The 27741-nt window shown below is 46.0% G+C and overlaps 1 protein-coding gene across 11 annotated transcripts in view; it reads right to left on the reverse strand.

The window, feature by feature from the left end:
- The window catches only part of LOC131678824 (longitudinals lacking protein, isoforms A/B/D/L), a 573802-nt gene that overhangs the window by 392540 nt on the left and 153521 nt on the right, over positions 1-27741 (reverse strand). For 2 of the 11 annotated variants that reach the window (XM_058959237.1, XM_058959262.1), the window contains exon 3: positions 12483-12539. The exons of the other annotated variants lie outside the window; for them this stretch is intronic. The gene's annotated coding sequence lies outside the window, so the exon portion shown is untranslated. The remainder of the gene's footprint in view (positions 1-12482; positions 12540-27741) is intronic. 11 annotated transcript variants of the gene reach the window in all.

Genomic DNA, 27741 nt, shown 5'->3' on the forward strand with positions numbered 1-27741 from the left:
AAATCTGTTTGAGAGCAACTAGAAACCTTGTTCTATACATGAGATGTGATTATATTGTCTAAAATTTGATTTTTCTTCACCGGTCCGGGTGTTTTTTTCCCACACACTAAGTACTAAGAAAATAAATATTTTACATTAAGTAGTATAGTCCTACGTCTACAGTTCGTGCAACCCCATAGGGCTGCCCCTTGTAGTTTTTGCATTGAAATTGTTGTTACCCATTTCGATCAAAATTGAACAGAGTCATTTTTTCATGATTTTCAATGGCGCAGGGATTGGAACAGTATAGAGAATACTCGCTAGGTAGACTGAACTGTATTCTAAGCACAAATCTTCCTAATGATGTTTAAAGTACGATCGGCTCTTCAACGGAGCTTCTGTAACAATTAAAAACCTCAGCTACAACAAGGCCCGCGCGCAGAAGATTCTCAAGGGAGGAGTTTTGATTTTTTACGATTCTTACGAAAGAAAGGTATGGAAACCCTCAAACTTTGATGATTTTTGCCGAGGAACGTCAACAGACACCGCCGCCTGCTGGTTTGTTGTAGAATGGGATTGGTTTTTAGTAGTGGAGCTTACTGACCAAGCCTCTTGTTTCACGCAATTCTTATCCATCCGGGGCCACCGTTAGATACGATTGCAGCAGGGATTGTCCTCTTGATCTTTTCATTTTGTCTTAATATTTTTCATTGCTGCTTGTTCGCGGTAAAACTGATCTGCTCAGGTCTGCTTCAAATATCGTATCCTATTAAGATACGAAGTATACTTCCTGGCGCTACCCGTTCCTATCTATCTGTGAGCTGATGCTGAGAGTTCCACAGTGGAAGTATTTCTCCAGATACTGACGGTTATCGGCGGTGGTTTTTTTAGGAAACGATCTCCCGATTTTCTTCTACTTCGTGTGTTTCCTCCTCAGCTCCCGCTGCTAGCCCGCTGACCTGCCTTTGCTGTGGAACTGGTCTACTCACAACTATTGCTAATATCGAAACTTGTCGAAACGTGAACCGATCCGGAGCTGCCGACCGACTTGACTTATATACCTTTTCAGCCGACCTCGCGAGGTTTCATCAATGACTTATTTCTAGAGTGGTCGAACTCAAATGATATGTAATTTGTGAAAACTGCTCGTAGCACAATTTTTTTCCTGAACAGGAAGTTAACCCATTCATGCCCATGTTGTTTGTGGACAACAACGTTTTAAGGCAGCTATAACTTTTGATTGAGGTGATATTTGCTCACAAAAACAAGTAAGGCTCTTTAATGCGATTATTGCCTTTAATTTGTGTATTAACAGTTACAAGGATCGGCTCTAGAACTGAAGTTATTACAATTAGTCTGATTGGATTCCGATGCACCAGTGCTGCTAGGGACAGTTTACGTCGACGACGGAAAATGATTTTTTCATATACCTTCATTATGGAGCAATATTATTGAAAACTGCTAAAAGTTGTCAATTTAGACTGTCGTTGGCTACGTTTTCCACGTAATTGGACTATTTTAATTATTCTAGGAGAATTGTATTGAGCATTAGAAGGTAAAAATTGACCAGCTTCTAGCACTGCCACGGCATGCTATTTTTTTTACAATGGAGAAGACCTTTACGTCCTAGCCCAGTACACGTGCTATCGGTATGGTCCAAGCTACCGCACGGGGTTCACTGGGGGCATGTCGGGCTCGAATGGTGACGCTGCCATTAATACCGACTAAACTCCATTGGGCTCCGCCATCGTTCCTCCCAGGAACTACCTCTCGATATTACTTCTGGGGGGATGGCTGTACTTGATGTACTCAATCACTCTCACTCACTCGTTCATACGTCCTTATGAGGTTTACTTGGGTGCTCTCTCTATCGCACCTTGATTCACTCTCAAACACTCCACAGGAGGCTGACTTTTGTGCTCACCTTTTTCGTTCCTTGCGAGGCTGAATTGTGTGCTCACCTTTTTCATCCCTTGCTAGGCTTATTTTTGTGCTAGCCTCTACCATACCATGTGAGGCTGACTTCTGTGCTCACCCTTAACATGCCGTGTGAGACTGACTTGGATGCTCACCCTTTCACTCCTCTGCCACGCCACGAGGCATCGATAGCTAAGTCCCAACATACTACGCTACGACCCTCCCATCTTGGCATGAGGCAGTCCACTTATACGCCTATACACTCGCTCTTCTGCCTTGCTTCGGGGTGGCTGGGTTTACCCCTTACGCGGCTGCCAGTCGCTGCGCCAAACCTGCATCGGCACGAACAGACCATTCACTCCCTTTTTTGCGCTTGGCCTTTTTCGCTCCAGCTAACCAATCACTAGTTAGCCGTGCCCGTCGTCTGTTGCTCGGTTCGCCAGATTACCTGTAGCCTACTGGCAATCTGGATGGTCGCAGCCGAGACTGCGTTCCACTTCTCCACCGATTGACACATCCGCTGAATAAGGGTATCAGGGGTTGTGTCCCAACCACAGACGTCAATCATTGCTCTTCTTTCGACGTCGAACCGATGACATACGAACAGTATGTGTTCGGCAGTCTCGTCTACACCTGGGCAGTCCGGGCAGACTAGAACCTCCGCGTGCCCGAACCTGTGGAGGTACTGTCGGAAACAGCCATGGCCTGACAGGAATTGTGTCAGGTGGAAGTGAACTTCCCCATGGGGTCTTCCCACCCAGCTCGATATGCTAGGTATCAGCCGGTGGGTCCACCTAGCTTTCGAGGAGTTGCCCCACTCACGCTGCCATCTGGCGACCGAGGTCACCCTGGTGCGCTCGCGGGCTCCCCTATTTCCACGTAGCTCGAAGCACTCCTCATCTTCCCGAATGACCAGCCCGACTGGTATCATGCTCGCTATCACGCAGGATGCATCGTGTGATACCGTGCGGTAGGCAGATATCACTCTGAGGCACATCACGCGGTAGGTGCTCTACAATTTCCGTAGGTAACTGGTTACCCTCAGTGCTCTTGACCATGACGGGCCGCCGTACCTGAGGATAGATACAGCAACGCCTGCCAGTAACCTACGTCTACTGGCGCACACCTTTGAGCTGTTGGACATCATTCTCGATAGAGCCGCAACAGCAGTCGACGCTCTCTTGCATGTATAGTCGACATGGCTGCCGAAGGTCAGCTTGTCGTCTATAATGACTCCAAGAGACTTCAGACTTCGCTGTGAAGTGATCGCGACTTCTCCCACATGGATAACTGCATGTTGTGCCGACTGGCGGTTGTTGACGATAACTACCTCCGTCTTATGATGAGCGAGCTTCAGGCCTCTCGCGCTCATCCATTCCTCCACCGTGCTGATCGCGTGTTCTGCGGTTAGTTCTACCTCAGGAATTGACTCCCCGTAGATCTCCAAGGTTACGACGATCTTGACCCCAGGAGGGAACTTCAGTCTCAGAACCCCGTCATACATGAGGTTCCATAGCACCGGGCCTAGGATCGAGCCCTGCGGGACTCCGGCGGTAATCGGAACCCTTTTCTGACCGGCATCGGTCTCGTATAGCAGTACGCGGTTTTAGAAGTAACTTTCCCGGATCCGGTACAGACCCACCGGTAGGCTAAGCCGGTGTAACTAGAGCGTGATGGCATCCCAGCTTGCGCTGTTGAATGCGTTCTTCACGTCAAGTGTCACTAACGCACAGTATCGAATACCTCGCCTTTTTCGTTGGATCGCTATCTCGGCAGTTTTTATCACTGAGTTGATAGCGTCCAGTCCACGGTACTCTTCCGAAAGCCAAACTGGTTGCTTGACAGGCCGTCCGTACTATCCGCGTACGGGTTTAGCCTGTTGAGGATAATCCTCTCAAGCAGTTTGCCAGTCGTGTCGATCAGACAGATTGGTCTGTCGATGGGTCGCCTGGCGGCTTCCCGGGCTTCGGCAACAGCACCAATTTCTGCCTTTTCCATCTATCGGGGAAACGACACTCGTCAAGGCATCTCTGCATAGCTAGCCTGAACATGTTCTGGTTCGCTATGATCGCTGCCTTGAGAGCGTTGTTTGGAACTCCATCAGGCCCTGGAGCTTTGTGCATTGCTAGGGATTTCGCCACTTCGAGTAATTCTTCATTCGTCACTGGAGCCACCATTTCCACTGTCCACGTAGTGCAGGTGACCAGGGGCTTGTGGCTCGAGACGGGAAGAGTACTTCGATAAGCGTCACCAACCGGTCCAGAGACCGTTCTGGGGGCGAGGAGCCCCCTTTGGTCTTGGCCATCACAATCCTGTAGGCGTCACCGCACGGATTCGCGTTGGCACTCTCACACAGGTTGTCGAATTACGCTCTCTTGCTGCTTTTAGTGGCCTCGTTAAGGGCCAATTTCGCAGCTCGAAACACTTCACGGCGGTTCTCTCTTGCATCCTAGGTGCGAGCTCTTTGCATTCTACGTCTAGCTCTGAGGCAGGCTGACCGTAGAGCTGCAATCTCGGCACTCCACCAGTATACCGGGCATCTGCCGTTTCTTGGCAGTGTTTTTCTCGGCATAGTGGCGTCGCACGCGCGTGATAGAACAGCTACCAGCGCATCCCCGCTTAGACTGTCGGTGTTGGCCTCCAGTCCCAGGGCCGCGGTGAAAGCTTCGCGATCGAAGTGATTGGACTTCCACCCGCGTATCTGACAGGGATCTCCCGCCCTCGAATGCTGCACACCATAGTTGATCCTAAAGCGGATTGCTAAATGATCGCTATGGGTGTAACCTTCGTCTACCCTCCATTCCATGCCTGGAGCCAGACTCGGGCTGGCAAATGTTACGTCAATCCACGCCTCCGCCCCGTTTCTACGGAATGTGCTAGCGGAGCCATTATTCGCTAGCACAGTATCGAGTTTCGCAAGCGCCTCCATTAGCGCTTGACCCCTGCTATTTGTACAGCGGCTGCCCCACTCCACTGCCCAAGCGTTAAAGTCTCCCGCTATGACTACCGGTTTCCGGCCCACTAGGTCCGACGAGAGCCTGTCGATCATCTGGTTGAACTGTTCTATTGGCCACCGTGGTGGGGGGTAGCAGCTGCAATAGAACACACCATTGATCTTGGCAATCGCAACACCCTCGGCGGAGGAGTGCCGATTACTGTCTTTTTTTTTTTTTTTTTTTTTTTTAACAATGGAGAAGACCTTTATGTCCTAACCCAGTACACGTGCTATTGGTAGGGTCCAATCTACCGCACGGGGTGCACTGGGGGCGTGTCGGACTCGAATGGTGACCAGCCATTAATACCGACTAAACTCCATTGGGCTCCGCCATCCATCCCCAGGAACTACCTTTCGGCATTACTTCTGGGGGGATGGCCGTACTTAGCGTACGCTCTCACTCGTGCCTTACATTATCGCACACTCACTCCCATCTTGGCATGGGTAGACCATACCTTCGTCTATCATCCGCCAATTCACTCACTCTAACTCCTCGCCTGCTGCTCGGCGCTCCATGCTCTCTGCAGCCGGCAGGCAATCTGAGTGGTGGCAGTCGAAACTGCGTTCCACTTCTCTACCGCTTGGCACATCCCCTGTACAAGGGTATCAGGGGTTGTGTCCAAGCCGCAGACGCCTAGCATAGCGCCTCTTTCGACGTCGAAGCGGGGACATACGAATAGTACGTGCTCCGCAGTTTCGTCGACACCTGGGCAGTCTGGGCAGACTGGGGCCTCAGCGTGCCCAAACCTGTGGAGGTACTGTCGGAAACAGCCATGGCCTGACAGGAATTGTGTCAGATGGAAGTGAACTTCCCCATGGGGTCTTCCCACCCAGCTAGATATGTTGGGTATCAGCCGGTGGGTCCACCTACCTCTCGACGAGTTGTCCCATTCGCGTTGCCATCTGGCGACCGAGGTCACCCTGGCACGCTCACGGACTCCCCTATTGCCACGCAATTCGAAACAATCTTCGTCTTCCCGGATGACCAGCCCGACTGGCATCATACCCGCTATCACGCAGGATGCATCATGTGATACCGTGCGGTAGGCAGATATCACTCTGAGACACATCAAGCGATAGGTGCTCTCCAATTTGCGACGGTAACTGGTTACTCCCAGTGCCCTCGCCCAGGACGGTCCACCGTACCTAAGAATAGATACGGCGACACCGGCCAGTAGCCTGCGTCTACTGGCGCACACCTTGGAGCTGTTGGACATCATCCTCGATAATGCCGCAACAGCCACCGAAGCCTTCTTGCACGCATAGTCGACATGACTGCCGAAGGTCAGCTTGTCGTCTATGATGGCCCCAAGAATCTTCAGACTCCGCTTAGAAGTTATCTCAACTTCTCCCGCTTGGATAACTGCTTGTTGTGCCGACTTGCGGTTATTGACAACAACCACCTCCGTCTTGTGATGGGCGAGCTCTAGGCCTCTCGCGCTCATCCATTCCGCTACTATGCTTATCGCGTGTGTCGCCGTTAGTTCTACCTCTGAGATTGACTCCCCGTAGACCGCCAGGGTGACATCGTCGGCGAAACCGACGATTTTCACACCCGGAGGGAACTTTAGTCTCAGAACCCCGTCATACATAAGGTTCCATAGTACCGGGCCCAGGATTGAACCTTGCGGAACTCCTGCGGTAATAAGAACACTTTGCTGACCGGCATCGGTCTCGTATAATAGTACACGGTTCTGGAAGTAGCTTTCCAAGATCCGGTACAGGCCCACCGGCAGGCCAAGCCGGTGTAACGAGAGCGCGATGGCATCCCAGCTTGCGCTGTTGAATGCGTTCTTCACGTCAAGTGTCACTAACGCGCAATATCGAATGCCCCGCCTCTTCCGTTGGATCGCTATCTCGGCAGTCCTTACCACTGAGTTGATAGCGTCCACCGTGGACTTTCCCTTTCGAAAACCGAACTGATTACTTGACAGGCCCTCCATACCTTCTGCGTATGGAGTTAGCCTGTTGAGGATAATCCTCTCAAGTAATTTGCCCGTCGTGTCAATCAGACAGATTGGTCTGTACGCCGATGGGTCGCCAGGCGGCTTCCCGGCCTTCGGCAACAGTACCAGCTTCTGCCTTTTCCATCTATCCGGAAAACGGCACTCGTCAAGGCATCTCTGCATAGCCAACCTGAACATGTTCGGGTTCGCCATGATTGCTGACTTGAGAGCGCTGTTTGGAACTCCATCAGGCCCTGGAGCTTTATTCACCGCTAGAGAATTAGCAACTGCAAGTAGCTCTTCGTTCGTCACCGGGGCCACCATGTCGTCCGTACCCGCCGTGCCTTGCGGCGCTGGGGGCCAGGGACTTATGGTTCGGGACGGGAAGAGTACTTCGATAATTCTCGCCAACCGTTCTGGCGACCGTTCAGGAGGTGAGGAGCCCCCTTTGGTCTTTGCCATCACGATCCTGTAGGCATCGCCCCACGGATTCACGTTGGCCTCCTCGCACAATTTGTCAAAACACGCTCTCTTGCTGCGCTTGATGGCCTTGTTAAGGGCCGATTTCGCAGCACGAAACACTTCACGTCGTTCCACTCTACCCTCCTCAGTGCGGGCTCGCTGCATCCTACGTCTAGCTTGTAGGCAAGCTGACCGTAGGGCTGCGATCTCAGCACTCCACCAATATACCGAGCGTCTGCCATTTCTTGGCAGGGTCTTCCTCGGCATAGTGGCGTCGCACGCGCGTGATAGAACAGCTACCAGCGCATCCCCGCTTAGACTGTCGGTGTTGACCTCCAGTCCCAGGGCCGCGGTGAAAACTTCGCTGTCGAAGTGATTGGTCTTCCACCCGCGTACCTGACAGGGATTACCCGCCCTAGAATGCTGCACACCAAAGTTGATCTTGAAGCGTATTGCTAGGTGATCACTATGGGTGTAGCCTTCGTCTACCCTCCAGTCCATGTCTGGGACCAAACTTGGACTGGCAAACGTTACGTCAATCCACGACTCGACCCCATTCCTACGGAATGTGCTAGCGGAACCATCATTGACTAGCACTGCGTCGAGTTTCGCAAGCGCCTCCAGAAGCGCTTGGCCCCTACCATTTGTATAGCGGCTGCCCCACTCCACCGCCCAAGCGTTGAAGTCACCCGCTATGACAAACGGCTTTCGTCCCACCATGTCAGACGAGAGCCTATCGATCATCTGGTTGAACTGTTCTATTGGCCACATAGGTGGGGCATAGCAGCTACAATAGAACACACCATTGATCTTGGCAATCGCGACACCCTCCGCAGAGGACTGTACTACCTCCTGGACCGGGAACCGACCCGTTGCACAGATTGCCGCCATTCCAGACCCGTCCGCCACCCAGTTGCCGTTGTCGGCAGGGACGTTGTACGGGTCGGATAGAAGGGCGACATCTGTCCCCGACTCCAATACCGACTGCCACAGTAACTGCTGAGCAGGTGCGCAGTGGTTAAGATTCAGCTGTGTGACGATTGCCATTACTTCCTCTTTCCCGCCTCCCCGAAGGGACAAGCAGGTCCGCCCATAACATGGTTGCGGCCCTGCTTCTTGCTAGCGCAGATGAGACACTTGGGTGCCCTCTCGCATTTCAGCGCCTTGTGTCCCTCCTCGCCGCAGCGACGACACAACTTGCTCCTGTCTGGGCCCTTACAGTCGTATGACTTGTGGCCTGGCTCCAGACATTTAAAACATCGGTCCACTGAAGGCGGCTGGAGTATGCTAACTGGGCATACTGACCATCCGATCTTCAACTTCCCTTTGTCGGTTACTTTCTTGGCTTCCGCGGCCGGTAACTTGAAGTAAGCTACCTGCGTGCCAAGCAACCGCTCCCTGATACGTACAGAGTTCTGATCGATCTCGACGCCGCACTGCTGCTTAACGGCCGAGACGACGTCCTCTGCGTTTGTGATCTCGTCCAGTTGCTTACACTGGAGAGTCACTTCCGCTCCCAACGACCTCACCTGAGCGCCGTTTCCCAAGACCTCTTGGGCCAACCTCCTATACGTTACTCCATTGGATTGTGATCCACGCTTCAACACCAAGATCATTTCGCCATCTTTGGTGCGTCTGACGCTTCGCACATCCTGTCCTAAATTCGAGAGGCTTTCAGCCGCCCGCATCGATTTTAGGACATCCGCATAGCTGCCCCCGTTGGTTTTCACCAACAGGGCCTCTCCTCTATCCCTCGCCTTCTTCTTAGCGGGTCGAGGTGCGTTGGACTTCCGCTCCCTGCTAACCACCTGCCATTCGCCATCTTGTACCGATGGCGCCGGCAGGCTGGTGCCAGGTCGCTCCGCAGTGCGCGCCCGATTGGCGGCTTTCGCCTTTTTTGGCTGGGAGGTCGCCTTCTCGGGACGCCGCCCTGCGGGATCCTTCGCACCCGGATCCGCACCACCCAAGCGACGTTTGGCCTTGTTGGTTGCCCGTCGTTTGGCATTGCTGCGCGTGCCTACATTAGGCCTAGGCCGCTTCGCAGTCTCCCCCTCCATTAAGCGTTTGGTGGCCGATAAGGCGAAATCTATCGCCTCCTGCGCCATCGTCGCTCCGCCATGGAAGGAGAAGGCCTCGGTTTGGATACCGCGGTCGGCCTTCTCTCTTTCCGTCCACCTCTTCATGTAGGCTACTTGTTCTTGTCTTGCGACTCGAACAGCCTGACGAAGCACCAGCAGGTTCTGTTTTAGATCCTTACTGATGTTACTCCTCCCGCTCGTGAATTCGATGATGCTATCCAGCTGCTTGGCAACTTCCTGCATCGCAGGTAGTGGTCCGCCAAGCGTGCTGGTAGTATCATCTCCTACCACCTCCATTTCACCATTGGTGCCGTTATTTGCGGCCACCTTCACTCCGCTGTCAGCCCCTGTTGGGGGAGACCTCGCCAGACCCCCTTTGGCAAAGGGGTTCAGCGCCGTAAACACTTCCGCCTCCTTATCGCATACTTTTTTATTGTTATTGCAAAGACTCATATTAAGACCCACGAGTTGCGCGAGAAAATAGGTCCGCCACGCCAGAGCTCCGCATTAACGTGGTAAGAGACACTTACTGTGGGGGGTGCCCAGGTACCCCACAGGCTCCGTTAACGATCGGGCATCATTTTCACCCCCCCCGATCATTCATCCCTCGGCACGGATCGCTTCACGCCTTGGAATTGGGGTTACCCCGTTTGGTGGGCCCATATCACCGGAACGGGTGGTCCGTAGCGCTATTGTATGCCGGCGACTACACGGCCCCCCTTCCCTGTCAGCATACGACCATAGTCCCAACGAGTTGGCTACCCGAACATTCCTATGGCTACTCGTATCCCAGCCGGTTCCGCGGGGAGGTAGAGATAGGAGTTCCTGGGCAAGATAATAAATTACAGTGTTATTAAACCCGTTTTCAGTTTAAAACTAAAACAATGGATTTAAGGCATATTTGCAACGTTTAATTTTATTTGGGTGTTTGAAGGGGGAACTAGAACTAAATATAATACGTCCCCCGTAAAGTGGTTTGTTTTAAAATATAAAATTATTTTGTGTTAAAATTGAAAATGGCTTACGCCACCAATCTATTTGTTGCTTGATTTAAAACACGTCGTTTTAAATATATAGTGCAGCACAGATACTCAGACTGTATAAACTGAGGAAATATAATTTTAAGTCCAGTATCGGTATGAATTTTAAACTAAAGAAAACACCCGCTCAAACTACCGCTGGGAGAAGTCAGTTCTGGTTTTAAAATTTTCAGTTTCATATTATACAATTTTCAAATTCATGAATCAGTTATGCAGTTCGAAACAAAACTTTTCGAAGTAATAAATCAAAAAGTTTAACTGGGAATGTGATTGTTTCCGTCCCATATTAAATACTAAGCAGATGAACGTGCCACAAGGAATTCCATCAATATTAAATAACAATGCAAACCTGTGATAAAAAGCAATCACTACTTTCTCTTGGTCAGATGGCACACCTTTTGAGGTGACTGCCAAGAATAGCTATAGATTATCTCGCATTTTTTTAAAAATAAACCAAAAGTAAAACTGCTCCAATATAACTGAGTCTTCTCTCCCAACAAAATCTCCAACCAACCCCTGCTTTTCTCTAGGTGCAAACCCAGTTTAGTCCGCCCGTGCTTTGGAAATAACTACAGGAGCATGTCAGATGCCCTCGTGATACTAAACGTATCACCACAGACCTACCAGACATGACACTCGAGATCACCAAAGTGTTGCAGAAATTTATCGGCCTTTTCAATCGTTAGATTACCATTCCCATAACTTTCCGTGCTCACCGCAAGGGGCGCGCGACCATATGACATGATTGACAAAAATACCCAAACACATACCAATAAGCGTGCGCGTTTTGCCATTGCCATTATTGTGCTTAATTAACTATGTTAGGAACAAACAAAAATAAGCTGGTGCTCTACAATTGTTCGTCTTGAAATCTTGGTGCCTTCTGTATGAACAAAATGAGGGTAAACTTTAGAGGAGCAATGTAGCAGTGGCCATCAAAATGCACCGCAAAGACGATGATTTTGGCAAAGTTCGCAATTAATTCAGCATGTGTTTCTGCTGGACAGTCGATTAGGAAAATATTTGACACATTGTTAAGAGTTAATACTAATTTAGTTGAAAATAAAATAATGAAAATCAAATGGCATTGTGTGGAAACATTCTCTTTAATTTCAATTTAGTCAAACAAGTACTATCCACAATCTTCAGCACAACTTGTGGGGAACAGTCCACATTACAGCACAACTTGTGGGGAACAGTCCTCATCGCTTTCTGTGTTTAAGATAATCCTTTCTAGACAATATGACCTAGCCTTTGCTCAGTTTCCACATATAGTGGAGTTGCTTGTAAAGAAGCCTCTACCTTTCCTAGAATTCATTCATTTCGGAATACAAATTTAAAGGTCTATTTTGACTTTCGTTTAATTGATGTTTGTTGTTAGGTGCATTTGCCCATAATAACTACTTACGCACACCAATGTACCGTCATGTCAAATGGACAGATGTGTCAATCAGATGATATAGTTCAAGGAATCGCCACGAGGCGGCGATAGTGCGCCAAGCGAATTTGAATTGGAAATGATGATCACGTTTTATTCAGTTAACTGTTCTCAGTGTCATGTCTGGTAGGTCTGTGGTATCACATATATCCGAAATATGAAACATGTGTGTCAATGGGCTCATTACGCTACGTACCTAATAAGTGCGCAACTAAATTCTCCTAGGTCAAATGAAGTGTTAAATTATTGTTTTTTGTGGCACCGTCTATGTTCGGCGAAAGGTACAACTTATTCGATCGCCGCTTTAGGAATGCTTCTTAATATTTATCCAATTGGTATTTTCAGCTATTGATATCTAACGAGAGGTAAAACCAAGTTTTATTATCAGTCATATGTTGCATAAGATTTTTGTCAACAAAATGTTTTGGCTCTTTTTCACAACTATTGGGCTGATCTATAACGATAAATCTACATCTTACTCCCATGCGCAATGTTTCCCTTATTTAAGTACGTCGTTAAAACTGAACCCCATACAAATTCTACTCCGCAATAATTCACGCTATAATATCTACAATTTCGATCGCAAAAATCAACAAACCATTACGACTTTTTATTCCTTTCCGTTACCTTTAATCAGCAGCGTTACTTTCAGCAGTTGCGCTCGCAGCCATTAGAGATCCTCACCTGTAATCAAAGGAAGGAGAAAAAAAACGAAAAAATTAGCATTATCACAAATTGCACAAACGAAACAAAACACAAAAAAGACGCAAATCAAGAAAACGCATTCGGATTGCACTTCGCGATAAGCGAGTGCGATAACCGCACCGACGAAAACTTCTCCGATAGACGAAAAAAGTGCGGAGCAGAAAAAAAACAACCACGCACACCGGCTTCAACAGAAACAGACCACCAAACTAACCCCGGTTAAAATCCATTGCACCGTTGCACACCCCTTCGAACTGACCTTGACTGATGGTACCACCCAAAAACCGTTGTCGTCGTCGTTGCTGCACACACTTTTTCGGCTCCTCGCGTAAACATTTGTTACTTTCGGCAGTCAGTCAGTCAGTACCAGTACCGGGAGGATCGGCACCGCGCCAGTCGGTGCGGCCAGTGCATCGACCTTTTTGGGGCCAACCCTGCTGCGTCAATAAATATTCACCATACTCTGCTCGCATCGTTGGACAAACCGAAACCAGAAAGGGGGTAGTTAGTTACTTGGCTGCAGCCGGGTGGCGCGTGTGTTTCTTTATCACTACCGAACGATGCACATGTGAATATATTTTTCACTGTGGCACAGTCATTGTGTGTTTTTGTATATGTTTATAGATGGGGAACGCACACTTTCGAGATACAAAAACGCAAAAATTGGACCTGTAGAAAAATGATGGGTTGTTATTGTTGTTGCCACTGCACATCAACCGCACGACTTGCATTAGAGTAATTACCCGCGGTGGGTGCAGTACCGGTGGAATGTCTCTTTTTGATAGAAAAGATTACGGTGTTGTGTGCAGGACACGACCACGGTGACATTAAAAGTGGAACAATTCATGCGAGAGTTAATGACAATTCTTCCAAATTAGGTAGCGTGGTTTTTAGAACCTCACATTACAAACAAACTCTCATTTTACGCGGATATGATGCCAGTGGCGTAGTAGCGGGGGGGGGGGGGGGTTGGGGACGAAACCCCCCCCCCCCCCCCCCGAAATATATTGGAGAAATTTGAAAAAATTGAATATGTTAAACAAAAATATGCCTAATATTTTAAATGAAATTCTCAAAGTTTCATTTGCAAAAGTTATCTTGTAAAAAAATTTCCTTGTGGTGAAAATTGGCTGCAGACTCGACACCTACCTGTCGGCACGTTGTGGAGGCTAGCTCAACCGCCGAGGACTATAACGAGTAGATCACGGCGAAGCGAGGAGCTAGGAGCTTAATGGTTCACGAAACGGATATCGGTACCGAGAGAAATTTCGCCACATTCTGTAGTCCTTGACTGACGGCGAACATGAACTGGAGAGTGTGAGGGAAGTATCCCCATAGAGGCCACCAGGCGATTCGCTACCGCATCGGTCAATGGAACCCTGCTGCAGCACGAAGAAGGACGGGCGGCAAGCTAAAGTCGAAGACGAAAGCCTTTAACGAAAACCTCTTTGTTGAGTTACTTCGGCGAACAACGGAATCAAATACGTTGATACGGCTGACGGCTAACAAGAAGGATTGTGACGGCTTGTGACGTTACAATGTCACGAAAACTAGGGCCATGTAGTAGACGGCGTGGAGCTTACTGGTTAAATGAGTAACTCAGTATGCTATACGCTGCTTGTCGTAGATCCAGAAGGCGGGCTCAGAGCGCAAGATCGGAGAGGGAGAGAGGAGCGCAAGCGACGTATCTAGAAGGTAGGGACTCTTTAAAACAGGAGATCAAGCTTAGCAAGCCAATTGCCATAAGTAGCTGTGCTGAGAAATAAACGCCAGTCCCTGGGGGACGCGTACTGAGTCGTCATGACGAAGATGAGGGTCCGTCGACACCAGCTGAAATATGCCCGGGTAAGCTAAAGATAATCGTTGAGGGTCTCTTCCCGAATCACGATTCAACTACCTGGTCACCGACACCGTACGGCGAAGAAGAAGGAGGTAACACAGTCGAGTGGCAAGTGACTAACGACGAGCTCAAAGACGCGTCGATGTGACTAAAATCAAAGAAAACCCCTGGTCCGGATGGAATACCAACAGCGGCGCTGAAAGCTGCGATCCTGGCATATCCGGACATGTTCAGACATGCTGAAGTCTTTAGACGATAGTAATCCCCGAAATGAGGAAGGTGCAGAAACTGATGTTGCTGCCAAAGTCAGGGAAGTCACCGGGCCATCCAGCCTCGAATAGACCAATGCCGCAGCGTGGCATAAAAGAATGAGCCAGATCCTGAAGAGCTACTTCCAGAGTAGAGCACTGCTGTACCAGACGAACAAAAGGGCAGAAGGCAATGCGAGTCGCAGCGGGCGTTACTCAGGGCTCCATTCTCTGTCAAACACTTTGGAATGGGATGTAAGATGCACTGATAACATAAATTCGTGAATATAATAAATCATGCAATGCACGAATTCATTCGTCGTTTTCTGTAACGAAGTATTTTCGTGCATTGTAAATAGTAAGTTTCGTTCATTTCATGAACAAGAATGGCCGTATGGTGAGCGAAATCTTTCGTAAATTTTACACATTTAATGTACACTGCACGAATGATATCGTTGATAACGATATTATTTTTCGTGAATGAAATGAAATGTTTTGTTTATTTTAATAAACGTTTGTGTATATTACGAACGATTTCGTTGGTCGCACGAAATCTTTTCGTTTATCTTAGAAAAGTTTTCGTATTTATTGGCCTCTTATTGTTTTCAGTCGATCTTTTAAGATCGATGTTTTTTTTATTTAAAAAAATCTATCTGGCCAATACGATTTTATTGTGATTCGAAGAAATGGCCGCTTGATGAACGAAATTTTCGTTTATTTTAATAAACGTTTATGTATATTACAAACGAATTTGTTGGTTGCATTTTATCTTTTAGGATCGATGTTTGACAACACCGATATCGCTCTGGCAGAGAAAAACTCAAAATTATTCATACAAAATCAATGAGCAGTTCGCGACGGCTCAACTGATTCTGTACTGCTCCAGATTCTAAATCAACTGGAAGCGAAAGAGGTTCTGGAAATCTTCCTGCAACCGGCGGACACGACTACGACTACTAAATAGTCAGGCAACAACAATTATCTGACGAATAGCAACAATGGCTCCATATTGCTCTTTTGACGTGGACGGTTTGACGAATGGTGCTCGTAAATATTATAAAGATATTCGTATATAACAGCGAACGACTCGTTTGCTGAATGAAGCTGTTTCGTAATAAACTAACGAAAGTCATTTCGTGGTTTTCACGAAAAACTCGAAATAAAAAACAAAAGTGTTTCGATAGAACTACGAACGATTCATCATATGTACGAAAAATTCGTATATTTTATGAAAGTTGTTTATACGAAATTAATTCCGAGAGATTTACGAATATGTTCTATCAGTGTGGGGTCTTAACACTGCGGCTGCCCAGGAAAGTGAAAATCGTTGGTTTTGTGGACGATGTGTCAATAATGGTGAGACACTTGAAGAAATGGAGGTATCGGTGACGGAGACAATAGATGCGATCGAGAGCTGGATGAACGGGTCAAGCTGCAAATAGCTCACCACAAGACGTTGTTGTTGGACAGCAACTGCAAAGGGGTTCAGCGGATACAGATCACCATCAAAGGGCATGTGATTGCATCGAAGCGTGCACTGAAGCAATTGGGAGTGATAATCGACAACTGATTGAGCTTAAACAACCACGTTGATTACACATGCGAAATGTCGGGTCTTTATCTAGTATTTAGTCATCGATACTGCTTGGGGTGCGGTGCTGAAAACCAAGCGAAACCGCGAAAAGCTGAACAGGACGCTTCGATTACTGGTCGTACGAGTTGCGATTGCGTACCGGAGGCAGTATGCCGTGATGCCGCGATGATCCCCATCTGCATTACCCTGACGGAGGATATCAAGTGCTACAATCAATGAAATGTCAGAAACGTGAGGAAGATGATGAGAATCGATTCGATGATGACGTAGCAGCAGGAATGGGATAATACGGAGAAAGGAAAGTGGACCTACTGGCTCATGCAAACCTGTCGACGTGGGTCAATAGAATGCACGGAGAGATGACCTTCAACCTGAAACAGCTTCTACCGAGCCACGGCTGCTTAAGGAGTATCTTCATCGGTGTGGGTACGCAACGTCAACACTGTGCCTGGAGCGTCTTTGAATGTCCGGGGTTTCAAGTATTTGAATGTCCGAGGAGAGTCTTTGAATGTTCGAGGTTTGAAGTGACGTGCAGGGAGCTACTTAAAATGGGAGAACCGGACATTAACCCGGATAATGTAGCCTACAGAATGACAAGCGACGTAGAGACGTGGAACGCAGTAAACAGAGTTATGATGTAGATCAGTGATTCTCAACCTGGGGTCCGCGGGCTCCAGAGGGCCGCGAAGTCATTGCTGGGAGTCCGCGAAGAAAAATATATTTTCCGAGTGCATATTGAAATTTCAAATCTTGTTTCCTAACAAATTGGAAATAACATATTGATAGCATACAAAATTGATGTTTATCTGTGGGGGTCCGCAGCAACCCAGTGTGATATCTAAGGGGTCCGTGGTACGAAAAAGGTTGAGAACCGATGATGGCATGACCGTCTTACAGCGGAATAGACATCGAACAACGATTTCGGGAGAGCAATCACCGCCAGGGAACTTTCCGCAGGTATAAGCTAGATCCACCGCCGAGGACTAGTCGAGTAGACCGCAACAGAGCAGCGAGTATGAGTCGTCGAAACGCCAGCGAACCGGACGTCACGCTCCATGCGAATTCGCCGGACCGACCACGGCTCCCCAGAATCGATATTGGGAAAACTTTTTTCGCCAGGGAACTTTCCGTTAGCGTAAGCTAGATTCACCGCTGGGGACTAGACGGATTAGACATCAATGAGACACCACTAGTCGCGGGTCATCGGCGCACCAGTGCACCGGATACCCAGCTTCACCAGAATCGCCGAACTGGCACCTAGCTGATTGGCTCGATCTCGGGAGAACTTCTCTCGCCGGGGAATTCTCTGTCGGAGTAGGCCAGATCCATCGTCGGGGACTAGACCGAGTTGTTTGCGAACAAGTCGAGGACTGAATGGACCATCAAGGAAGTAGTGCTAAATGGCCCAAGAAGGGAACTAAATGGCTTAAAGGAGTTGCGGTGCTAAATAGCACCGGTTACGGAGCCAAAGGGCTCAAGAAGTTGTAGTACTGAAACCAAATAAGAATCGGTATCGGGAGAACTTCTTTCGTCTGGGACCTCTCCTTTAGCTTACAGTCAGATTCACCGCCGGGAACGAGACCGCGTAGACCGCGACGATACACCACCAGCAAACCGGATGCCCCACTCTACCGGAATCGCCGAACTGACCGTAGCACCTGGTTGGTTGGCTCGAACTTCTCTCGCCGGGGAACTTTTCGTCGGTGTAGGCTAGATCTATCGTCGGGGACTAGACCGAGTAGTTCGCTAACCAGTCGGAAGATCAACGAGGAAGTGGTACTGAATGGCACAAGGGAACTGAAGGGCTCAGTAAATTAGACAGTCTGAAGTTTGCCGCCCAGATTGTCCTCGTAGGGGAAGAGCATTTATTCTCTACCAACTACCCAAACCTGTTCCCTGAGTTGTTGGTTTTTGAACATTTTTTCCTGCTCAGAATGTTTTTGAACATTTTTTCATATATATACAAAAAAATTTCATATCCCCCCCCGAAAAATTTTCTTACTACGCCACTGTATGATGCTATAGCTAAGCATCGCTCAAATTAGTAGAAAAAAGATTTTTCGATAAGTAAAGCTAGGGTATGCTTGCAAATTTACTGTACTCAAAAAATGGATGGAAATTGAGAAACGATTCGACATTTAATAAGAACCCATAGTCACTGCTCATTCTAAAATATATCTAAAAACAAAAATTCTTCCTAGTTAAAAAAAATCAAAATGTCTATTGTTCTAGAAAAACATAGATTATTTCTGTCTATTATTATCGAATATTTTAGCACTTTAAAGTTATACCTAACAGACACGGCAAAAAAACTTACTCAATTATAAACATATAGCTTAGAATTGATTGACTCACAGCCACCATTGAAAGCCGTATACCCGATCATATTAGAAAGCCAGCCCCAAAAGGCATCTTTATCGGATCGAAACCGTCCATCGACACCGTGGCAAATAACATGATGATCACAAGTGCAATTTCGACACGTACTAACAAAAGTTTCCCCCCTTCGACTCGGTGATGGTGAAATTAGCAATTTTTCCGCTCGGACTCCGTGATCCGACAACGCACACAGGTTTCAATTACACCGCCGCCGTCATCGGTTCCTCTGTTTCCCTTCGCAGCCTAGATGTAACCTCGAAATATGTGCGTTGCTAACCGCACCGCACTAATCGCTGTGGTTATCGGATTTGTGCCGTGTTGTGCTCGATGCTGCCAGTTGGCGATTCCCCACAAGGCAGCCGGGAGATTCCCGGTGAGTCTTTCCGGCAAAGTTGGAAGAGTCTTTCGACGAACGTAAATACACCCAAAATCGGACGATTAGCTTTTTTCGTTCAATTTAACACGGTTCGAGATGTACTGTAATGTAGGTAATTCAGTCCGCTAATTTAAACATGGAAAATTTTCGCTATTGTTAAAATCCGTAACAATCGGATTTTTAACAATAGCGAAAATTTTCCATGTTTAAATTTTGAATTTTCACGCTGAATTGTTTCCTCTTGCCAGTTAATTTCTTTTAAGTTGTTGGGATTTCATGAGATGACGTAGCCGCAATGACAGAGCGCGCTCTTGTTTATTATGTTTTAAATACCTTTAGGAGTTTGCATGGTTTTCACGAGTCGACAGGCCCGCACAGTGGGACCAATCCAAAGAAGATGGAAGAAAATCTATTTGAAGCCTTAGATGTCATTGTCCTCGTAGGATATGTTCACAATATTATTGTACAGTAGACTGGTTCAATTTTTGACTTTTAGCTCCACCAGGCTTTTCTGATTCCTTTCATGGTCCTTAGTAATTGTGCAAATTGTGGTACCGATTGATTGTGTCTACGGACCCTCCAAAAATTTCCAAGTTTATATGGAAGTTTGTATGGAAAATCGGTTAACATTGAAAATAAATTCTTAAAAAATCACCTCATCATTCAATTAATCAGAACACTATATATTTCTAAAGATATTCTTCTACTGAACACATTTGGGGAAGTTTATGAAAATTCGTCGAGAAAAGTTATTAACTAAAGAAGCAGTATGACTTCAAAACAAGTAGATTTTATTAGTAACCATAGCAATCCTGTTTGAATAGCTACATCGTTATACCAGTGTAAACTAGACTTGCCACTCACCGCTCGCGTATGGCAGATGAGGTTTTCAAACATGGTTGCTATGATTAATAATAAAATCCACTTGTTTTGAAGTCATGCTACATTTTTAGTTAATAACTTGTCTCAGCGAATTTTCATAACCTTTTAATGTTCCACGAATGTGTTCAGTAGAAGATTACCTTTAAAAATATATAGTGTTCTGATTAATTGATTGATAAGGTGATTTTTAAGATTTTTTTCAATGTTAACTGATTTTCCATACAAACTTCCATATAAACTTTGAAATTTTTGGAGGGTCCGTAGACACAACCAATCGGTACCAAAATTTGCACAATTACTAAGGACCATGAAAGGAATCAGAAAAGCCTAGTGGAGCTAAAAGTCAAAAATTAAACTAGTCTATTGTACAGCTTGGTAAATAAAAAAAAGATTATTTTGAAGTAGAGTACCCGAGCAAAAAAAATCCATATTTTTTTACAACAATTTCGCCAAATGAAGTCTTATGTTTGTGTTATCTTCGTCGAAGTTATTCAAAACATACTATTCTAAAACTTTGCCGAAAACCTCTACACTCAATTTTTTTTGAAAAATATTTATTGCTCGGGTACTTTACTCCAATCTAATCGATTTTTTTATTTACAAAACTACTGAATAAAATTGTGAACATATCCTATCAGGAAATGCTAGCTCTAAAATGACATTTAAGGCATCAAATGAGTTTTGTTCCACCTTTTTGGATTGGTCCCACTGTGGCCCGTAGCGTGCGTTTGGCCGAGTTGGTCCCCGCCAAGGGCGCCAAGTTTAGGCGGGCGCTGAAATGTTAATCTGCTTTATAAATTTGGTGATAAGCCAGATAAGTTTGTCATTTCTAAAATTATTTAAAGCTAAATTATTATCTGACAGTCGAACTGAAAAAGAAACCTATGCAAACACTATAGAATCTTAAAACTGAGACTCTACCAAAGTCATCAGAAGGCAACACCACGTCCTGCAGGTGCCATTCAGATTTATTTCCGGTATAAGGTGTTGTCCTCAAATGTGAGACTGATAAAAAAGTAAATAACGAACGTGCACGCAGCACCGTAGCGTGGTCTTCTGGCGCCCTTGGCACAGTATCAGTTTTGCGCCCCTTTGTTTATTTTGGTTTTCTTTTTCATTTGGACCTTCAAACAGTAATTTGTGCACAGGTAAATGACACATCTATCCTCTGCTTTATTCATGTTTGACTGTCGTCCACTTCATGTAAATACCAGTCACAAATCTTTAACTGTATATTTATGAAATCAGTTGACGCTAGGTGCTTGAAGGCGACAGAAAACTGTATATTAGGGTGCCAATGGTATGTATGGGAAACAAGCAACCATCGAATTTAATAACCGAACGCATCGTAACAGCGTCAGTACCCCGAAAAAAGTCTCTTTACAAAATTTTAGTTCTATGCCAATTGTCTTAGAAATGCATCTTGTATCTTCTCGTAAAAATCGATTTGACAAAAGTTGCTTCTCTGGTACTTGTGTAATTTCTAAACTAAACTTTTCTGATAAAAATCAAGAAAATTGTTTTTTTTTGCCTTTCTCATATAGAAAGGTTATGCAATCACTCTGAAAAACGTCAACCTAATCCCGGCCCGGAGGGCCGAGTGTCATATCCCATTCGACTCAGTTCGTCGAGATCGGAAAAAGTCTGTATGTGTGTGTATGTATGTATGTGTGTGTGTATGTATGTGCGTATGTGTCAAATAATGTCACTCATTTTTCTCAGAGATGGCTGGACCGATTTGCCCAAACTTAGTCTCAAATGAAAGGTGCAACCTTCCCATCGGCTGCTATTGAATTTTGGATCGATCGGAATTCTGGTTCCGGAATTACGGGTTTCAGAGTGCGGCCACACAGAAATTTCTCATATAACCTATAGGAAAAATTAAAAATAGAATTTTTATTTTTGATGTTAAATGTGTGCAAGGTGCATGAAACGTCGAGATTTGATGCAAACTCGAAAAAAATTTGACGACGATTCACTTTTTTGGATTTTGGCACATTTTTGCCTTTCTCATATAGAAAGGTTATGCAATCACTCTGAAAAACGTCAACCTAATCCCGGCCTAAATTTTTTTTCGACTCTCATAAGGTTTCTGGATTTTAACAGGGGCGTAGTTGATTGTTTACGGAGAGGGGTTACACCCCCCCCCCCTCTACTGTTCACTTCCCTCCTTTAAAAATCTCCTTAAATCACCCCTCAGACCACCACCCCATCCAGCCCTCATACCCCTCCCTTTCAACCCCATCATCTTTAAACCACCACTATATCACAAAGCATACCAATTTAAGCTCGGGAGTCGTTCGTTCATGGGACTTTCGCCCTCCTCACATACCCACCCCCGCATGACAAAATGAGTTAGCAAGCAGATAACATTGATCTAATGCTGATTAGGCTAATGGAGTATTATATTTTTTTATTTCAAGTGTTTCACCGTCAACACGTAGCTCATCAAGTTCGTGGCTGGCATGCCATTGTGTATAAGTGCAAAGTGTACTAAGAATGTAATGGACATTTCCACGATTATGTTAAACATAAAAAGCCTCCGTGCCATAGTTTAGAGAAATGAGAAAGGCACAATTGCACCGCTAGGTGGATTAAAACAGGTTTTTCGAATTGACACTAGATTTCGATATTTCATGAATTTCTAAAACATTTGGCACACAGAAAGCAAATCAAAACTGCATTTCCAAACTCAAGTCCCATCTCAATCCAAAAAATTTCCTTGTATCATAAAGGCATTTTTTCAACATTTCATTACATTTCGACGCTTTATGACATCATTTTTCTATTGCGCTCAAATTTTGCATGGTGATTTGTTTTTCGAGGTGCAATGCTTTTGAGGTGTGTCCGGTTTGAACATTCAGGATGTCCGTAAACATTGGCACTACTGTACATCAAGTATACTGAGAAAACAATTTTAGAAACTTTGAACTGATTGAAAGATTGTTGAGTACGGCGTAAATCATTAGATTTGAATTACCACTCCAATGGCCTTCACGGTATTCCGGTTATATTCCAGAGAGCATCCACCCATCTTTTTGCACAAGATGCTTTTATGATCTATTGCTGATTAAGTTTGACACATATTTTTCGTTGAAGTTTCTAAGAAAATAAGTGGCTTCCTGTCATATCAAGTGAAGATAGAAGACCACATTAGTACTTTATTCAGACTTGTCTTTCAAATTATATCCGCCATGATTTATGTCACTTCATTTATATTCTACATTCTACAGTTCACTTTGCGTCTGGCTCTAAACTTGTCTATAAATCAACTCTCCTGAAATTACTCAAATGATCCTAAAATAGATGTCGAACAAGATTCGTCATCAAAGACTCCATTTAAAATCAAACACATTGAGCTGGGTTCGACCGAATCGAATCTTATATCGGATCAAAGATGGTCTGCTAAATATTCTAATATTCAGCAAGACGCAGAAATATTCAGCTGTGCCAGACCTCCCGAAAGTTCGCTTAAATAAGCTCAGAACTATTTTTTTTTGTCTAAAGCAAACAAATGACGTCACTTGTGACAAGACTTTTATATAGAACTAACGCGTTTACATACCCGCTAACAAAGTTGAGATCGATGGTGTAGTTATCGATCCGAACTTGTCATGCGTGGATCTACTGAAGGACGGAATTGGCTGTTTCAAAGACTCCTTGCTTAAGTGAGCGAAGATTTTGAATGCTAATCGCACCGGATGGAACAAAACTAGCGTCAGGTGACCTTTGGTGAGACTGCTTTGCGTCTTCTTTGGTTGTTTATTCCGCGCATCATGCATGCAGTATTACACTAATTACAAGCAAATGGGTCTTTGTAGCAATAATTCTTTTTCTCTTTTGAGAAACCGTCAAATTTCTCTGTTGAAAGGCCGTCAATATACCAGCAAGCGGAAGCTCTTCCACAAATCCGAAGCAAAGAGCACCTGGTCTTAGACATTTGAGAAGAAACAAGGAGTTTCCAATGCTTCCAGGAACACTGAAAATCTCTTGGGATATTTCAACCAAAGATTCAATGTAGTTCAGGATTGGACCTAGGTTGAGAACCGGCAACTTTGTGATATGACCACATTTCCGTTCCCCTTGTTTCTATGAGCGGAAAAAGTTTGCAATAATTTTCCCTATCTTTTTGAATTTGAAGTCTTTGTCTTGTTCGTTATTTATTGGACTAACAGGACCGTAGCGTAGTCTTCGGGCGCCTTTGGTAGAGTCTCAGTTACGCGTCTTTTTGCTGCCCACTTTGGCCTATTGGTCTGACTTATTTTATTACTCAACCTCACTTATTTTTTAAAGCAGACCTTGATTTTGCGCCCTTCTAAAGTTGTTGCCCATAGCGGGAACCAACTTGGCCAGCCGCACGCTACGGCTCTGGTTGCACGACACAATTTCAACTGAAAAGACTTCAAATTAAAAACAAATAAACGAGATTTATTCCCACATTTATCATTCGTTTTCTGAGTTTCGTAGAAACAAGAATGGCCGTCTCCCTTAACCTTCCGGCAGTCGCGTTAGTGCATTGAGTGCACGCTGCTCTGAAAATCTAGCGAAATCGTCTTAGGGCACAAGCGGCTGCTCGTTCAAAGGGCCACAAGCGCGACTTCCGGAGGGTTAAAGCAGTAACAAAGATGGTGAAGTACGCAAGGCTGAATACCATCGAGAAGACAACCTCATGCCGTATCATGAGAAATGAGGTATCCTAGATGCCGGAAGGAGTTCTGCTATAACACAAAGAGTCCGGTGCCCAATCTTGGTCCTACCAGTTGAATCTCTGGTAGGAAAGTGACTTGAGTTTTTGCTGTTCCTGGATACACTTGTTTAGTCCCAAATTTCTAAGACAAGATGCAGTTTTCGTCGGCTTTGTGTCAGTGCTTTATCGAGCTGTTATATTCGGCGACCTTACAGGAGAAAAAAAAACTATTTACAAGGAATATTGTTAATGGATTGCCAGAGTCGAGCTCTTCCTGATCCAAAAAACCATATTGATAACCAAATAGACTGTCGAACCTCGTCCTACAAGATGTAAATAGATAAAGCAGTCCCACTCGAGTGATGAGTTTGTAGGAACATAAAATCTTGTCCCGTCCTGTGAGATTGCCATTTACAATCTTTGCTGACTGGAGCAAGAGGTCATTAAAAACAGCCATAATCTTGCTTCAGTAGATGTAGAAAAAAAACTCGAATTGGTAACAACACCATCGATCTCAACTTTGTGAGTGGGTGTGCAGACTATCATCATGTGAGTGGGTATCATAAAATAATTATCGTCAGTAATGATATTTGTTTGCTTCAGACACCTTTCGAACTTTCGAAATATTTGCTACTCAAATGCGAAGTGAAAACTTTCAAAATTCACAAGAAGAGACTGAAACTACGGAGGATGTAATCCATTGAATAGTAGCGGGGTGTGGGGCTGTGCACCCTTCCTTTCTCTGAAATATTTTATAGAAATTTGAGCTAAATGGTGTCATTTTTGGGAGAAATTCCGCTGCCGGGAAACTCTCAGTCGGAGTAAGGTGAGTTTATTATTGGTTACTATCCGAGTCGATCGCGACAAAGCTGGAAAACTGGCTCATGGTATCAGGATCTAAATGAATCACTAAGACGACAGCTAAAGAGCTCACGAAAACGGTAGCTTAACAGCTCACTGCCGTTAAGGAAAAACACAGAAACCAGAACTAAATTCCTTGCAGTAACATGCCGCTGGGTAATACCCGAGTGGAGCTCGGGGTTAAATAGCTCAAGTACGCAGAGGATCTATATAGCGTTATAGATGAACCGAATGACGGAAAGCAAGAGGAATGCCGGGAACAAAATGGATCAAGCGAGGCTACGAGTTAACTTCAGAAAACTCGTGAGCAAAAGACTTCTGGACCACTACGATCAACGGCGCCTTCATGTGCAGCTGTTATGCACCTACAAGGTCTATACTACCGCAGTTCAGTACAATGTAAGAACAGCTCACCGAGCACCAGGCGATTCGCTACCACATCGGCCAAGGAACCCCTCTGCAGCAAGGAGAAAGACAACCGGCGTACGAAAGTGGAAGACCTCTTCGTTGAGGCACGGACAGCGACACCGAGAACGCTGATGCGGCTAATCTGACAAGGAGGATTGTGACGGCTTGTAACGCTGCAATACCGCGAAAACTGGAGCCACGCAGTACACGGGGTCTAGCTACCGGTCCGGATGCAATAACAAACGTGATTCTGGTTCCAGACATGTTCGGGATGGCGCCTGCAGAAGTGTTTAGATGATGCAACTTCTCGAAAATGTAGAAGGTACAGAAGCTGATAATGCTGCTGAAGCCAGGGAAGTCAGCGGGTGATTCCGCCTCGTATGGTTAGCCGGATATATTCAGAAAACTTGGTAAACTAATCGACGATCGGTTGAGCTAAAATTACTACTGCGACTATACCTGCGAAAGGTCGGCGAAGGCAGCGAACGGGATCGCGAGGTTCTAGCCAAACGTTGGCGGTCCCAGAAGCAGCACAAGACATCTGCTAACGAATGTTTCGCAATCGATACTGTGATATAGGGTTCCTGCCTGGGGTGCTGAAAACCAAGCGGAACAGCGAAATGCCGAACAGAACGTTCCGGCTGACAGCCGTACGAGTCGCGAGCGGGTACAGAACAAAATCGTTGGAGGTAGTATGCGTTATCGCCGGGATAATCCTCATCCGCATCACCCTGGCGTCGGCTATCGAGTGCTGCAATCGGAGAAATACTAGATACGTGAGGAAGATGCAGAATCGATTCGAAGGCGAGGTGGCTGCAGGAATGGGTTAATACGGAAAAAATGTGGATTTACCGGCTCATTCTAAATCTGATGACGTGGTTCATTAGAAAGCACGTATAAGCGAACTTCTACCTGACACAACTCCTGTCAGGCCCCGCCTCCATCAGGAAGTAGCTTGTGCGCAACGTCGCCATTGTGCCCGGAGTATGAGAATATTGAGGGAATGTCCGAAATACGAAGCGATACGAAGGGAAATGATTAAAACAGAGAGCCGGACGTCAACCCGGATAATGTCGTCCACAAAATGGTAAGCGACATAGTCACATATAATACAGTCAACAGCTTACAACGTAACTGTCGTGATGAACAGCGTGCAACGGTTTCGGGAGAGCTATTCCCGACGGGAAACTTCCTTCCGGAGCTGGCTAGATCCACCTCCGGAGATTAGTCGAGCAGACCGCGACGGAGTACCGGGTATGGGTCCCCGGGGCGCCAGCAAACCACGCTCCACCCTTAGTCGACGGTCTTATCACGACATTCTACCGGTAGGACCACTAGAAATATAATGAAAAACGAAGAAGAGTCGGGAGAACTTCTTTCCATCGGCATATTCAAGATTCCGCGCCGTGGACTAGACTGAACAGATCACAATGAGAAACCACCAGTTGCAGGTCGCTTGGATCTTCCGGAATCACCGGATTGACCTCTAAACCTGGCTGGTTGGCTCGATTTCGGGAGATATTCTCTTGCTGGAGAATAGTTTCTATTTTTTTCCCAAGCACCCCTGTGGATCCATGCTGATTCCGGTAAACGGCTACCAACACTTAGATGCAGTCAGGCAGCAAAAGTGCCCTCTATCATGCCGTTCAAAACATATTACGGTAATACTTCAACGCGGATCTCTCCCAACTGACACACCTTCATTGAACCAAATATCTCACGAGGTGCACGAAAATAAACTTGATAAGATCTTTAGCAGCAGACCCTTCTTTCAGCACCCTTCATAGGATGCTGCGTGAACAAGAAATCCATGATACCCCCATGCTTATGGTGTTTGACATGTGTGTTTAAAAATACATCGCTAGGGACGAGTTGAGTAGTACGCAACGCAGCACCGAGTTCGGGT

This window comes from Topomyia yanbarensis, chromosome 1, assembly GCF_030247195.1.
Source record: "Topomyia yanbarensis strain Yona2022 chromosome 1, ASM3024719v1, whole genome shotgun sequence".
NCBI classification, from domain to species: domain Eukaryota; kingdom Metazoa; phylum Arthropoda; class Insecta; order Diptera; family Culicidae; genus Topomyia; species Topomyia yanbarensis.